We start from the raw sequence: 15,401 nt of genomic DNA on the forward strand, positions 1-15,401 counted from the left end.
GTGGCTCCATTTGATCTGTTCCTCTCCACCAAGCAGGTGCTCTAGGAAGTGCTGATACCAGCCTCTACCTTTATGTACAGAGTGATGTTGGATGTGGAATGGAAAGGAGGCAGCAATGAGATGAGGAACATTGCTTTGTTCTCAATACTTATGCTGTGCTCCTCTTTGTCTCTCATCTGCATGACAGGCCTCCAGTTTGCAGACCCATCAGGTTGGGTGTCAGGACGGGGTGATGGCAATTTGAATGTGATTGTGATTGGGGCATTTAATGACTTAGGTTAGGAATTTCGGTGTTCTTCAGAAATGTGGCATAAAAACTCAGGGATGGTTTTGTTGTTTGTTTTGTTTTGTTTTGTTTGTTTGTTTTGCTTTAATTTCTCCCAAGTAGACCTGATGATGGCCTCCAGGGAATTGGCAGGAGAAGAACAAGATCACCCGTCTCTGTGCTATTCTTGACGCTCATTAGCAGTTGAGGGCAGGGACCAGGGATTTGGGGAGAGAGGCCAGGAAAGACTGATGTCCACCTGTTCCTTCTCCTCACTAGCCTGAATAGCTCCAAATGAGCTCAGGGATCCTATGTCCATCACTGTGAAAACACGGGTCACATGGATTGACATAGAATCCCACCTATTGGGCGCAGGCTGCCATGTAGCTCAGAGGATGCTCTGATCTGTGGACATGCAGGCCCTTCACACTTGGTTACCTTCATTCTCCATTTTTTGCTCAGTGGTTTCTGGTCCAGAATTGAAAAGCGACCGACAGCTCATTCCCACCCTGTCTCTCTCTTGGCTAAGAGGCATGTTCCTGGGGCCTGCACACATTTCTTTGCAAAATGGCAGATCTCCAGAAAATAGAAAAGGTTGGCTGGGTCTCAGGAAAGTGATTGGCCATTTTATTCTCATAAATTCCTTCATCCCATATGTTTTCTAATCAGCAATTTTAACTCCTTTATTAGCATAACTCACATGAATATGTTTCTAATTTCTTCTTCACCAAATCCTGGCCTTACTCAAAAATGCTTGTTCTTTTTAATATGCATATTTCCCACATTTTAACACTTTTAAACCAATGGCATCTTGGAATACTGTCATTATGTAGTTAGCTACGCTTTTGTTTTTTCTTAGTGTTACATAAAATAGTGGTGCATTTGAAGTGAATGCCCTCTTCAGTGTAATGAAATACGTATTTCATTATGGAATATAAGGGTACCTGGTTGTGATATGGGGAATAAAAGACAAATTCTGAACCTTGGTGAATTAAGAAATGGAATAAAAAAGGAATCTGAGAAAAAGATGAAGTTCAAGTTCCTATGCTCTTGGGAAGATGGCCTTACACAGTGGACACCAACAGTACCTCAGGTAGCCCTCTTTGCTGAAAGATGTAACTGGGGTCTGGGGTGGTGCCCTCAGTCTGCACCTCAAGTCACCAAAAGGGCAAGACTCAGGGTTAATGCACTTGGATGAGCATGAGGTTTGACCATACCATGTGGAAGCCGTGTATAATTGAATTTTCTGTAAATGTTAATATGAAATATCCGGGCTCTTAACAGTGTAGAACCTCTTTCTAGGACACAGCTACTGAAGGCTAAGTGAGAGGCAGGAAAGGGGACCCATTTCTGACTTTGGTACTTGGAAGGGCCTTCATGGAGTATGAGTACTTCTGTTGGCATGCGGTAGGGGGTTCCTCACCTGCACCCTAACTTCCATTGCATAGAGATAAGTCTGGGAGGGTATCAAAAATAAGGAACTTCTAGTTACCTTTCCTTTTCTGGCCTCTTCCCCTCCCCTAAGCTTGTGACTTTTTGGACACTATTTTCTATCTTACCTCTGTGGAATCTGAACAATATGTGGTCCAACTTAAATGCACGTGAGCTTGGACCCTAGACCTTCCCTCCACGTGTATTCAGCAACACTGGGCTGTGGAATCCTTATGCAGGTTTGTGGGGATGAGTGTGCCCTGGAAACACCATTCTTCATTTCAGGCTGCAGTTTCCTAAATCCTTTTCCAGTGATGGGCATAGGACAAGTGCTGGAAGCAACACTGCACAATTGAGCTTTGTCCACACCAGAGCCTGCACACACACCTCAGAGGCTTTGAAATTGCTGTCTGTGATGAAAACTGGTTTTCAGGTCTGTATGTGCAAGTTTTCCTCATGAGAATAGAACCCAGCAGCAGGCGGCAGAGGAAGGAGGGAGGAATGGTGTGCACCTTTCTTTGCCCTAGGAGGAATTCTTCGTGCCACACCCAAGCTGGGCTCCCTCCACAAGACAGGATGAGGTGAGGAACATGGACTGGTTTTTCTCTTCCTGTTCCTCCCTCTGTCTTAGCTCATGGTTCCTACATGGATGCTTTGAGTAAATACTTCCATATCACTTGCCTCTTCCTTCCCATCTTCTGCACTATCCACTCCTGCAAAGACCAATGAGGAATAAAACAGCCTCTGGTGTCCACACCATTGATATTCCTGCATTTCAGATGTGCAGTTTCACCCTGCAAAAGTGGGGAGATGTTAACAATGTCAGTGAAAATGAAAAATGGCATTTCACATCACCAGGATCTCAGAAATCTGAGCTATGCAAGACCCATTCCTCCAGGGAAGTCCTGCCTGGTAGGATCAGGAAAGGGGCCTAGGCAGGAAAGAGAACTCCTAGATTTTGCCTAATGAAAGAGGGAATGGGCCAGGCATTGTGGCTCACATGTGTAATCCCAGCACTTAGAGAGGCTGAGGTGGGAGGATCCCTTGAACCCAAGAGTTCAAGACTAGCCTGGGCAACATAGTGAGACACCATCTCTACAAAAAACAAAAAAAAATTAGCCAGGCATGGTGGTGCCAACCGGTAGTCCCAGCTACTTGGGAGGCTGAGGTGGGAGGATTGCTTAAGACTGGGAAGTTAAGGCTGCAGTGAGCCGAGATTGCACCACTGCCTTCCAGCCTGGGCAATAGAACAAGACTCTGTCTCAAAAATGAAGGAGGAGGAGGATGGTGGGAGGGAGGAGGAGGAGGAGGAGGAGGAGGAGGAGGAGGAGGAGGAATGTCTTATTTTAATTTTCTGAAGCAAACTGATACTCATAATACTACTTCTATGTTTAAATGTGTGTTCATGTTATATGTGTGTTTCAGTTCGTGTGTTTGTATCAAAAAGTGTCTCAGTGTCAGTGTGCTGATGCATGTTTAAGTTGATGGTGTGTCAGTTTTTGTGTTTCTGTCAATGTTTGTTTCAGAATCTGTATGTTGGTGTGTGTTTCTGCTGAATGTGTTGGCCAGTGTGTATTTCTATTTCTATGAATGTTTGTCAATGTATGTGTGCTTATGTTAATGTGTGTGTCAGTGTTTATATGTGAATGCGTGAAGGGTGTTTGTGAGTGGGGAGAGAAGGGGAAGAGATTGTAAAAAGAAATAGTCCATCTCCTGTGCTGAGATGGGTCTTATCCAAGTGACCAGAAGTGGGTACTAAATGGAACTTCACTGGTTCTAAACCTCCTTTTTATTCAAGGTACAGCTGAGAATATTGGTGTAGGTACAAAGTATACAGTTTTCACTCTTCACTTTGTGATAGAACATCACAGTGGTTAAGAGAAAGCTATGGAGAGAAAATTCTTGTCTTAAATGAAGAATCTTTCTAACTCAGACAGTGTGGTATTTGCACAAAGATAGAGAAATAAACCAGTAAAAAAAAAAAAAGAAAGCTCACAGATATATACATGTATATATATAAGCAAATATTTATAAGAAAGATCAATGAAATAAAGATTAATTCTTCAATAAATATTCTAGAAATTTTGTATTTCTATAGGAGGGTAAATAGAATATGGCCTTTGACTTCATATTACGCGTAAAATCAATGTCAGGTTGATCATAGACCTAACTATAAAAACAAGTGAATAGAATATTCAGAATGTAATTTAGAAAATAATTTCCTGACCATGATGTAAGGTAAGATTGCTTAAACCAAACCTAGAAAGTACTTTTTGTATAATATAAAAGATATTCTAACATAGTTGATGTGAGCAAGGAAATGGAGACAGATTGAGTCAAGCTCAGATTATTCTATTCCTTTACTGCAGGGCTTTCTGCTTAGATTCAGAGCTAGACCATGGGAGAGATAATAGTGGCTACCTCTTCAGTTGCTATGAAGATTTAATAAAATAATAATACACAGAGCATGTAGACTGGTACCAAGTCTGTGTTAACCAATAAGTTAGTGCTGATATTGACAGCATTATCTAAGTAATTGCAAGATGTATTATATGCATCAATTATTAGACGCATCACTATATTCTGTTACCGTGACAGAATAAAAGGACAAACTACGACACAAATATTTCCTATCACTTAGAATTTTTATCTTATAATAACACAGAAACTTTGTGCAACTTGTATTAATGTGAGCATTTGTCATAAATCACTTCTATGATTACATGAGATGGAAAATATAAGAAAATACATTACCAAAGTATTTTCTAAAATTTATACCTTTTGGATTAAACTCTTCTGAATCACTTTTCATCTTGTCTGTAACTTTCCCCACAGTTTCATCATCTATGCTAATTAGAAGATTTGGCAATGCCACATTTCTTGAGCAAGTCCTGTGCTACTCTTGTGTGAATGTATTTTTCCAATCTACTGACAGACTCTGCAGGTTTTGTTTTTCGTTATCTCACCCAAAGGTATTCATAGAAGCTTTTCAGACCATGTTTGTGTATGTGCATGCAAAGACAATCACATTACGACTGTCTTCCCACCAGTAGTGTTTGACACTGTTAATTTTCACATGAATCTGTGTTTGAGATAGGTGGGATGTATGCAGTAACATCAATGGAATGCACTACTTTCTCTGCAATTGCTCATTCTCAGTGTATAGCCATTGCAGCTCATTTGCTGTATTCTGCTCTATCATTGAGGAAACATGCTTAAATATTGTTTCTGACTAGCTATTAGAGACAGTAAAATTATTAGTGGGCTACCAAATATCATAATTTACCTGAGGAGAGTTGCTTTTATAAACTGTGATTCAAGAAGTCCATGGAATAGGGAGATAGAAATGGCAAAGAGTTACTTGAAAGTATGCACAGGGGTGATAGCTTTCTAAAAACTTTCAGAAAGTCATATTTTGCAAATTTCTGCTCTAATCTTACAAATATGATCAACGTTCCCTATAAGCTGCATGCCAAAATCAATTCTTAAATCCATAAAACTTGGTTATATTTTCCTATTGTTCTTTCACCCTTAATCATTTGGATATTTATCATACAAATCATATTATGATCAGTTATTGCAAAAGTAGATGCATTTGGTCTCCATAGAATGCTTTGCTCTGCCCACTTGCAACACTGACAAACTCTACTTCTGGGCACTTGGAGATTGGAACGGGCTTAGCTGTTCCCTGATGAATATACTTAAGAAGAAATTCGTATCGTTCGTAATTTAGGATGTTGACTGAAATTGCACCTAGAGTTTCAGGCTTCAGGAAGGCTCAATTAAGTTTACAGTGTGTCCTGATCTCAAATATATGACCCATGAATCCACTGGGAACCATTCTCTATTCAGGCTACCGTGGGCAGACAGGGTAGTGGGGCCTTACTACATGATATGGTGTAAGACTTTGGGATGTTTGCGATGACAGATTTCTTAGAATTTGGGTGGTCAGGCCAGCATCTGTAAAATCAGGTCAGAGGCACAGCAGTCGGTTGTGGGAAATCATATATTCCAGGCTATCAGAGAGTAATGTTTGGGGACTTGGTGCTCAACACTGTGTCCTGTGACATCAATGTTAGCACAGTCTTATGTCTGTCAGCTGCTCTGTCTTCATCCTGAGCACTCACTGACCAGAGCTCATTGACCCTCATTTGCTAAATGGAGATGGGTCCTTTCTTGTCCAGTTCTACTTGCAGCCTGTTTATGGCATTTTGCTATGCCTCTTTTTGGTGAAAAGTGTGTCGGGATAATCACAGTGTACATTATGATGGATTTTAGTGTATGCATTGGAATAAATAGGAAAAGGGGATTTGACAAACTATTTGGCATTATAGAAAGTACAGTTAAAATTAAATAATCTGAGTAACCTTCCATGTTTTAAGATGAAACATTTAAGTGTGCCTGCCTGTCTCAAGGAGTGAAATAAGAGCTTGGAGGAGTGAGGTTTCTTGAATTAGAAATGCCCACAATAACAGCGACTAAATAACTGCTATCCTGATCTCAGAAATGAGAACTCTGGTCCAGGTCAGGTGCATCTCTCACTGTAGGTCTAAACACTACAGGAGCTCATTTTCCCACTGAAGCTATAGATCTAGTATGGAGAATATAACCTATGATTACAGATCATAAAAGCAAGAGTCTTGGCTTTGTAGATGTCCATGGGATTGTGGCCATGCAGTCCCCCGACTTTGTAGGCTTTGTAGGCATGGTTGCCAGAAACAGCCCGGTGCTCCCCAGCAGAGTGCTATGGTCTGTGAACAAGGAGCTGTGTGGTGAGTGGGTGGGCAGCCCTGCTTGCTGTGAGATTGCTTAGCTAGCACATGTGCAGAGTCACCATTTATCCTATGTCCATCTCTTAGACCCGTGCATGGAGGTTTGAGAATATGTTGTACCGTGTTGCTCTTTTGTTTATTTCACCAGGATTTCTTTACCTGTGCACAACACAATCTGAATCACTCACTTTCCTAAACCTGATAAAAACCTTGTGTCTAAAGCTTCATTTTCAGATATGAGTAAGCAGGGACTGGCTTAAATGAACATGATTGCAAATACTTCTCTTTTTTTACACCAAGACAGCCCACCTGCTACCAAGACTATACTTTTTTGTGGTTTTAGGGCTTGGTGCTGGTTAATGTAATTCCATGATGTGGGTGTTAACAGAATACGTGGTCCCAAATAATTCCTCATGGAGTCTCTAAAATGAAAAGAGCTTAATTATCACAGGATTTTTCAAAGGCTTGAAGGTACAGATGTGTTTTTAAATCTTAAGGAAGGAAAATCTGTAACCAAACAAGAAAAAAAAATATCTTAAGTGCCTAAATATGATTTATTTTCGCTATTACTCCCATTTCTCCATATTCACTTCTACTGTCCAGAGTCATGTCTTCCAAAGAGTCTTTGGTGGGATTCCACAGATACAGGACTAGACGTTGTCTGAAATGGGTCTTTCTGTGAGGCACAGGCATCTATCTTTAAAGAAGTGGTTACTGACACTCACATAGGCAACTGGGTAATGAGGAGCGTGATGGGGAAGAAGAAAAGAGGAGGAGAGCCCTGGAACTTGATGATGTCTACCTGAAGAAGGTGCCCCTGGATTTGGAATGCTGACTAGATAAAGGAAGCAGCTTTGCATTCTTTCTGTGTGCCTGTTCATTCGCTGAGCCCAAGTTTGTGTTTGTGTTCATTTTGGTCTTTGTTTGCATGTTCTTTTCTATCACAGTAATACCTTTAAAATAGTATTTTCATTTTTATAATGTTAGATTTATAGAAAGCTGCAAAAAGGATTCAGTGAGTTTCATATGCTCTTCAGCTTCCTGTAATGTTAATATCTGACATAGCCATAGTATATTTATGAAAGCTGAGACACTGATGGTAAAAATAGCTATTAACTGAATTAAAGACTTTCTTTATATTTTACCAGGATTTCCACTAATGTCATTTGTCTGTTCCAGGATCCAATCCAGGATAGCACATGACATTTAGTTCTTAAGTGCATTACTTATTTATTGCTGCCTTGTAAATTACCACAAATTTACTGGCCTAAAACTGCAAAACGTATTGTCTCATAGTTCTCTGGGTCAAGAATTGAGACATAGATGATAGCCAAGGCTGAGGTCTCAACTAAAATCTCAGCTGGTGAAGAAGTTACTTCTTAGCTCACATTATTGCTGTTTGAACTCAGTTCATTGCAGGCTGTTGGTCAAAGCCTGCATTTAGTCCCTCCAGGTGTTGGCTTCTCCTACATGCCAGAAGCCTCCATCAAAGCCATTGAGGGACAGAGTTTGCAGCAAGACAGAAAAATCACAATCTTACGTAACATGATCACCTAAGTGTCATCTCATCACCTTTGCAGTATTTTCTTGTTCAGTATTCAACTCAGCTTCTGGCCACATTCATGAGGAATTAGTATTCAAGGTTGTGTCATACCAAGATATGGGAATCATTTACCTTCTGTATCAGCTATTCTCCAATCTACAATCTTTACTTAGTTTTCATGACTTTGAACCTTTTGAAAAGTACTGGCCAGTTGTTTTGCAGTGTCCCACCATATGGATTTGTCTGATGGTTTTTCATGATTAGACTAAAAATATGGATTAATTTTGACATATTCATCCAAGATTAAAGATAAGGAAAGCTGAACTTCAAATTATTCTTCAAAGCTGTAGTTACCAAAACAGCATGGTATTGTTATAAAAGTAGACACAGACCAATGGAACAGAATAGAGAACCAAGAAATAAAGCCAAATACTTACAACCAATTGATATTCAATAAGGCACACAAAAACATAAACTGGGGGGAAAGGGCACCCTGTTTACTAAATGGTACTGGGAAAACTGGATAGCCACATGAATTCCTACTAATGCCCCTAACACCACATGATCTAATCCAGTATTGCACAAATCACTGTGTCCATTCCTACTGCTTGTACGTAACCTCCCACTCTAACCATAAACAGTTGGCTCCATTAACTTACTTTATCCCAAAATACATGGATATTGGTTTCAGAATTGTTCATCAACACCCCCACGGGACACAACTTTATCAAAAAAGATACGGTGCTTACATACACATCTTTTAGCCTTTAAACTTGGAATTTCCACTTATAAAATTATGTTACTCAGGTCAGCCTCCTTTCTTCCCTCTCATTCTCTTCAGTGAGGTTATTTCATATATTTGTAACGTGGTTATATTATTTTGTATGTGTTACACCCTATGATCCCCTAACCTACTAAGTATTTTTTAAATTTGCATACATATTTGCTCACAACTGTTCTACAACATTCTGCTGTATTTAAAAATTAGTTTCATGTACCCACATTACAATATTGTAGAGAATATTTTCACTGCCCTAAAGAAATTTACACATCATCTATTAAATATTTCTCTCCCTCCAGCCACTAGTAACCACTAATGTGTTTACTATCTCCATAGTTTCTCCTTTTTCAGAATGTCATATAAATGGAAGTAAACAATAGTTAGGCCATATTATGTGTATGGCATGAGGGAAGACTCCAGCTTGCACCAGGGTATTAATTTGTCCCGCATTATCTTTGACAAAAAAAAAAAAATCCACACTGAATTGTCTTGACTACCTTGTGAAATCAATTTACCATAAATATTAGGGTTAATTTTTAGATGCTAAATTTTATTCACTGATCTATATGTCTATCCCTATACGAGTACCATAATGTCTTGATTACCATTATTTTCAAGTGAGTTTCAGAATCCGGAAGTGTGAGTTGAGTACTCCAACTTTTTTTTCTAGATTGTCTTGGCTGTTCTGGATCCCTTATATTTCCATATGAATTTAAAAATCAGCTTGTCAATTAATGCAAAGAAAAGCAGCTGGAATTTGATAAGGATTGCATTGAATTATGGGTCCATTTGGAAAATATTGCCATCTTAACTATATTAAGCCTCCTGATCAATGAGCATGGGATATTTTTTTCTATTAGCTCTTCTTTAATTTTTTCAATAATGTTTTGAAGTTTTCTGTGTACACATCTTAGGATTATTTTGTTAAGTATATTCCTGTAATCCCAACAATCTGGGAGGCCGAGGCGGGCAGATCATGAGGTCAAGAGATTGAGACCACCCTGGCCAGCATAGTGAAAACCTGTTTCTACTAAAAATACAAAAAATTAGCTGGGCATAGTGGCGTGCAGCTGTAGTTCCAGCTACTTGGGAGGCTGAGGCAGGAGAATGGCTTGAACCCAGGAGGTGGAGGTTGCAGTGAGCTGAGACTGCACCACTGCACTCCAGCCTGGCAACAGAGTGAGACTGTGTTTCAAAAAAAAAAACCAAAAAACAAAAATACAAACAATCCAGTTATATTTTTGTTATTGTTAAATATATAATTAAATTAGTATTGACTGTAGTCACTCTGCTGTGCTATCAAATACTAGATCTGATTCATTCCTTCTATTTTTTGTCCCCATTAACCAACCCAAGCTCCCCGCAACCCTCCATCTACTCCTCCCAGCCTCTGGTAACCATCATTCTACTCTCTATCTTCATGAGTTCAATTGCTTTCATTTTTAGCTCCCCCAAATAAGTAAGAACATACAAAGTTTGTCTTTCTGTGTATTGCGGGATCTGGCTAGCAGCCCACAATGCAATGGGGCTCTTTCTTTGTTCTCAAGTGGATAGGCAGGTCAAGAAATAAGAGATACACACAAGATAGTGAAAGCTGGGTCCAGGGGTGTCACCACCTTCTGGTCCTGTGAGGCCGCCAATGCACTGGATATAGCAGCATTTATTATTGAGTTTAGTGAGGGCAGGGGTAGGTTAGTGAGGGATTTAGGGTCGTTTGATTATGAGGTGAGATGGTCACATGGGAATGAAGCAATTCTTTAACATAACATCGGTATGCAGAAGTACAGTATACAGAGATAAGAATTTACAACATAGTGTGTGCATCAGCAATTTCTAACAGAGCCTTAAAGCAGAAACACAGTCTATCCATAACCTATGATTAGCAAGATATTAATCAGCAGTAACAGTTGCAGCAAAAGCTGGTTGCAAACAATCCATAGAAACACGATGTGAAGGTAGACAACCGGTTAGACCAAAAATTCTCAGAAGGGAGTATGCCTTAATCCTAAAGAGACCTAGAAGACCCATGGCAAGATAAGGGCGTTTATAACCCTATCTTATCCATATGAACAGGCGCCCCTCATTAGTCCATTTATAGGCTCTCCACAAGGGTCTCATTCCATTCCCAGAGCAATGAACATCCGCTTTTCTGGGATAGGAATCTTGATCACAGTTGGATTGGTGCTGTTGAGTCATTCTGGCAGCCCAACCTGGGATTGTCTTTACACAATCCTGCATGCAATTTTGTATTTACAATAATCAGGAGCATTTCATCTTTTATTCCGTAGCAATAGTTTCAGGGGGTCTCCCTACATCTGTGCATGGCTTATTTCACTTAACATAATGACCTCCAGTTCCAACCATGTTGTGGCAAATGACAGGATCTCATTGCTTTTGATAGCTGATTAGCACTCCATTGTGTGTATGTACCACATTTGCTTTATGCATTTATCTGTTGAGGGACATTTCGGTTGTTTTCAAATTTTGGCTATTGTGAATGGTGCTGCAATAGACACAGGGGTACAGGTACCTCTTTAATATACTGACTTCCTTTCTTTTGGGCCAAGAACATACATTGGAGAAAGGTCAGTCTCTTCAATAAATGGTGCTGGGAAAACTGGAAATCCATATGCAGAAGAATGAAACTACAGCCATAGCTGTCACCATATGCAAAAGTAAAAAATGTATTAAAGACTTAAATTTAAGATCTCAAACTATGAAACTACATTGGGGAAACTCTTCAGGACATTGGACTGCCTAAAGATTTCTTGACCAAGCACAGTCAAGCAAAGCAAAAAAGAACAAATGAGAAGATGCCAAGTTAAAAAGTTTCTGCACAGCCAAGGAATCGATCAACAAAGTGAAGAGACAACGCACAAATGGAAAAACATGTTTGCAAACTATCTATCTGAAAAGGGATTAATTTGTGCAAACTATTCATCTGACAAGAGCTCCAGAATGTATTAGGACTACAAAAAACTCCATAGGATCTAATAATCTGATTTATATATGGGCAAAATATCTAAATAGATATTTGTCAAAAGAAGATGTGCAAATGGCTCATCATTTTTAATTTAAAATGAGAGATGTGCAACTCTTCCTTTCACTTGAATATTTAGAGACAATTGTGAGGTTATTAATTGACCAAACTTTAATATTGTTGTGTCTCCAGGAATAAGAGCCCAAGGAGAAGAAGAGAGACAGGGAAAAGGTCATTTGGTACAGAACACACACAAGATCTATAGACTAAGTTCACTATCTGTTTTTTGTTTGTTCATTTGTTTTGAGATGGGATTTCTTTCTGTCACCCAGGCTGGAGTGCAGTGGTGTGATCTTGGCTCACTGCAACCTCCGCCTCCTGAGCTCAAGCGATTTTTCTACCTCAGCCTCCTGAGTAACTGGAACTATACAGACATGGGCCACCATGCCTGGCCTAATATTTTGTATTTTTGGTGGAGATGGGGTTTTGCCATGTTGCACAGGCTGGTCTTGAACTCCTGAGCCCAAGCAATCCACCCTCCTTGGCCTCCCGAAGTGCTGGGAGTACAGGCGTGAGTCACCACACCTGGCTAAATTCACTGTCTTATATGGGTTCCATTCAAGGACCACAATACAATGGTAACATCAAAGATCACTGAGCACAGATCACTGTAACATTAATAATGATAAAATTAAAAATATTTTATTAACAAAATATAATACAGAGACAAAAAGTGAGCACATACTGGTGGAAAAATGATGCCAATAGACTTGCTCATCACAGGGTTGTTACAAACCTTCAATTTGTAAAAATCAGAGTATCTGCAAATCACAATAAATTGAAGCATAATAAAATGTGGTATGCCTGTAAACACAGTAGTAAGATTGCTTGGTCAAATGATAGTTCTATTTCTAATTTTTTAAAGAACCTGTATACTGTATTCCATAGTGGTTGTACTAATTTATATTCCCACCAACAGTGTAGCAGGGTTCCTTTTGTTTATATCCTCACTAACACTTGTTATCTTTTGTCTTTTTTCGTAATAGCTGTTCTAATGGGGGTGAGGTGATGTCTTATTGTGATTTTGATTTGAATTTTTTTGATTAGGAATGTTGAGCATTTTTTTCATATACGTGTTTTGTCATTTGTATGTCTTCTTTTGAGAAATACCTACTCAGATATTTTGTCCATTTTTAATTTTGTTTTCTTTTTATTCTATTGACTGTTTTGAATTCCTTTTATATTTTGGATATTAACTTCTTCTCAGACATATAGTGTGCAAATATTTTCTCCCAGTCTGTGGGCCATCTCTTCACTCTGTTGATTGTTTCCTTTGTTGTGCAAAAGCTTGATTTGATGTAGTCTCATTTATGCATTTTTGCTTTTGTTGCCTGGGTTTTTGAAAAGAAAAATTAACTGTCATCCTTGTCATGGAACTTTTTCTTTATGTTTTTATTCTAGTAGTTTCATAGCTTCAGGTCATACATTTAAGTCTTCCATCCACTTTGAATTTATAGTTAGATATAGTGAGATATAAGGGTCTAATTTAATTATTCTACTGAGATTCAATTTTTCCAACATCGTTTATTGAAGTGCCCATATTTCCCCAATGTGTGTTCATGCACCTTTGTTAGAAATCACTTGTTTATAAATGCATGGATTTATTTATGGTCTGTATATTCTGTTTCCTTGATCTATGTGTCTGTTTTTGTTTTGTTTTCTTTTTTGAGACGGAGTTTCACTCTTGTTGCCCAGGCTGGAGTGCAATGGTGTAATCTCAGCTCACCACAATCTCTGCCTCCCAGGTTCAAGTGATTCTCCTGCCTCAGCCTCCTAAGTAGCTGGGATTACAGGCATGCACCAGCACACCTGGCCAATTTTGTAGTTTTTAGTAGAGACAGGGTTTCACCGTGTTGGTCAGGCTGGTCTCGAATTCCTGACCTCAGGTGATCCACCCACCTCAGCCTCCCAAAGTGCTGGGATTACAGGTGTGAGCCACTGTGCCCAGCCTGTGTGTCTGTTTTGATGTCAGTATCATGCTGTTTTGGGTACTATAGCTTTGTAGTATATTTGAAAGTCACTACAGATTTATCCATCTTTGTCCTTTTTGCTCAATATTTCTTTGGGGTTTTGGAGTTTTTCATAGTTCCATCCAAATTTGGGAACTTTTTTCTATTTCTGTTAAGAATGTAAGTGATATTTTGATAAGGATTACATTGAATTTGTCAATTGTTTTCAGTAGTATGGACACTTTAACAACATTAATTCTTCTGATTCATAAACACTTATTTTGCTGAATTGAACCACTTATTATATAATGACCTTCTTTGTTTTTTAAAAGTTTTTGACTTCAAGTCTATTTTTTTCTGGTATAAATATAACCGCTCCTGTTTCTAAACTATTTGGAATATCTTTCTTTCAACCCCTCACTTTCAGACTATGTGTGTCATTACAGGGAATGTGAGGTTTTTTTTTTTTGTTGTTGTTGTTGTTTTTGAGATGGAGTCTTGCTCTGTAGCCCAGGCTGAAGTACAGTGGCGCGATCTCGGCTCACTGCAAGCTCCGCCTCCCGGCTTCACGCCATTCTCCTGCCTCAGCCTCCCAAGTAGCTGGGACTACAGGCGCCCGCCACCAAGCCCGGCTAATTTTTTGTATTTTTAGTAGAGACGGGGTTTCACCGTGTTAGCCAGGATGGTCTCGATCTCCTGACCTCGTTATCCGCCTGCCTCGGCCTCCCAAAGTGCTAGGATTAAAGGCAGGAGCCACCGCGCCCAGCTGGATGTGAGTTTTTTGTGGGCAACATATATATAGGTCTTTACAGTCTGGCTTTGTCTGGTAACATTCTTCAACAGTAAGCCAGTCCAGATTGTGGACACGTCATTTGGTGTAGTGCCTAAGCCCATGACGGCTGCAGCCATTGCAGTGCTAGGGGGCGCCCTAAGCCCAGGAGTGCCACAAGCTGGAGTCCCATGGCCTCTGACTCTGGTGCAGCACTGAGCAGGAATCCCATGGCCATTAAGGCTAGTGCAGTATTGAGGTGCACCTAATGCCCATAGCCACTGAGCTAGCACAGTACTGGGGTGTGCTTGGGGCCTGTGGCTGCTGAGGCCTGCCTGTTGCCGTAGACTATTTGGAGCCCAAGGTCACTGTGGTCAGTCAGCAGTGAAATGGTTGGGAACTTGAGTCCATGTTGCAGGGGCTACATATTTCTGTCTGGCCCCAGGGTAGATCTAGAGGTTCCATTTGTGGGTACCAGCCTGGAGACAGGACCATGGGAGTCTGCTGTATGCTGATTTTTACTGTGGCTGACTCAGTACTCGGATCCAAGGTAATGTCCTACAGTTGCTTCCCTCTCTTTACCCAGAGTGAACGGTATCTCTTTCTGCACTGTGCTGACTGATGTTGGGAAAGGGGTGATTTGGGTAATATAAAACTTTCTTTCCTACTCTCTTTGATGCATCTTTTCTTAATATCATGCTATAACCACGTACTATGATCTTTCATCTGTTTTCCTTAGCTTTTGTAACGGTATTTTTATACCGTGAGGGTACTTGTTCGAATTGATGTTTCTTTTTTATTTATTTATTTATTTATTTTATTTTATTTTATTTTAAATTTTATTATTATTA

The 15,401-nt window shown here is 39.7% G+C and overlaps 1 long non-coding RNA gene across 2 annotated transcripts in view; it reads left to right on the forward strand.

The window, feature by feature from the left end:
• Positions 1-15,401, forward strand: part of LOC129527073 (uncharacterized) — a 101,971-nt gene that overhangs the window by 51,779 nt on the left and 34,791 nt on the right. The gene's annotated exons all lie outside the window — the stretch shown is intronic.

This window comes from Gorilla gorilla, chromosome 16 (genome assembly GCF_029281585.2).
Source record: "Gorilla gorilla gorilla isolate KB3781 chromosome 16, NHGRI_mGorGor1-v2.1_pri, whole genome shotgun sequence".
NCBI classification, from domain to species: domain Eukaryota; kingdom Metazoa; phylum Chordata; class Mammalia; order Primates; family Hominidae; genus Gorilla; species Gorilla gorilla.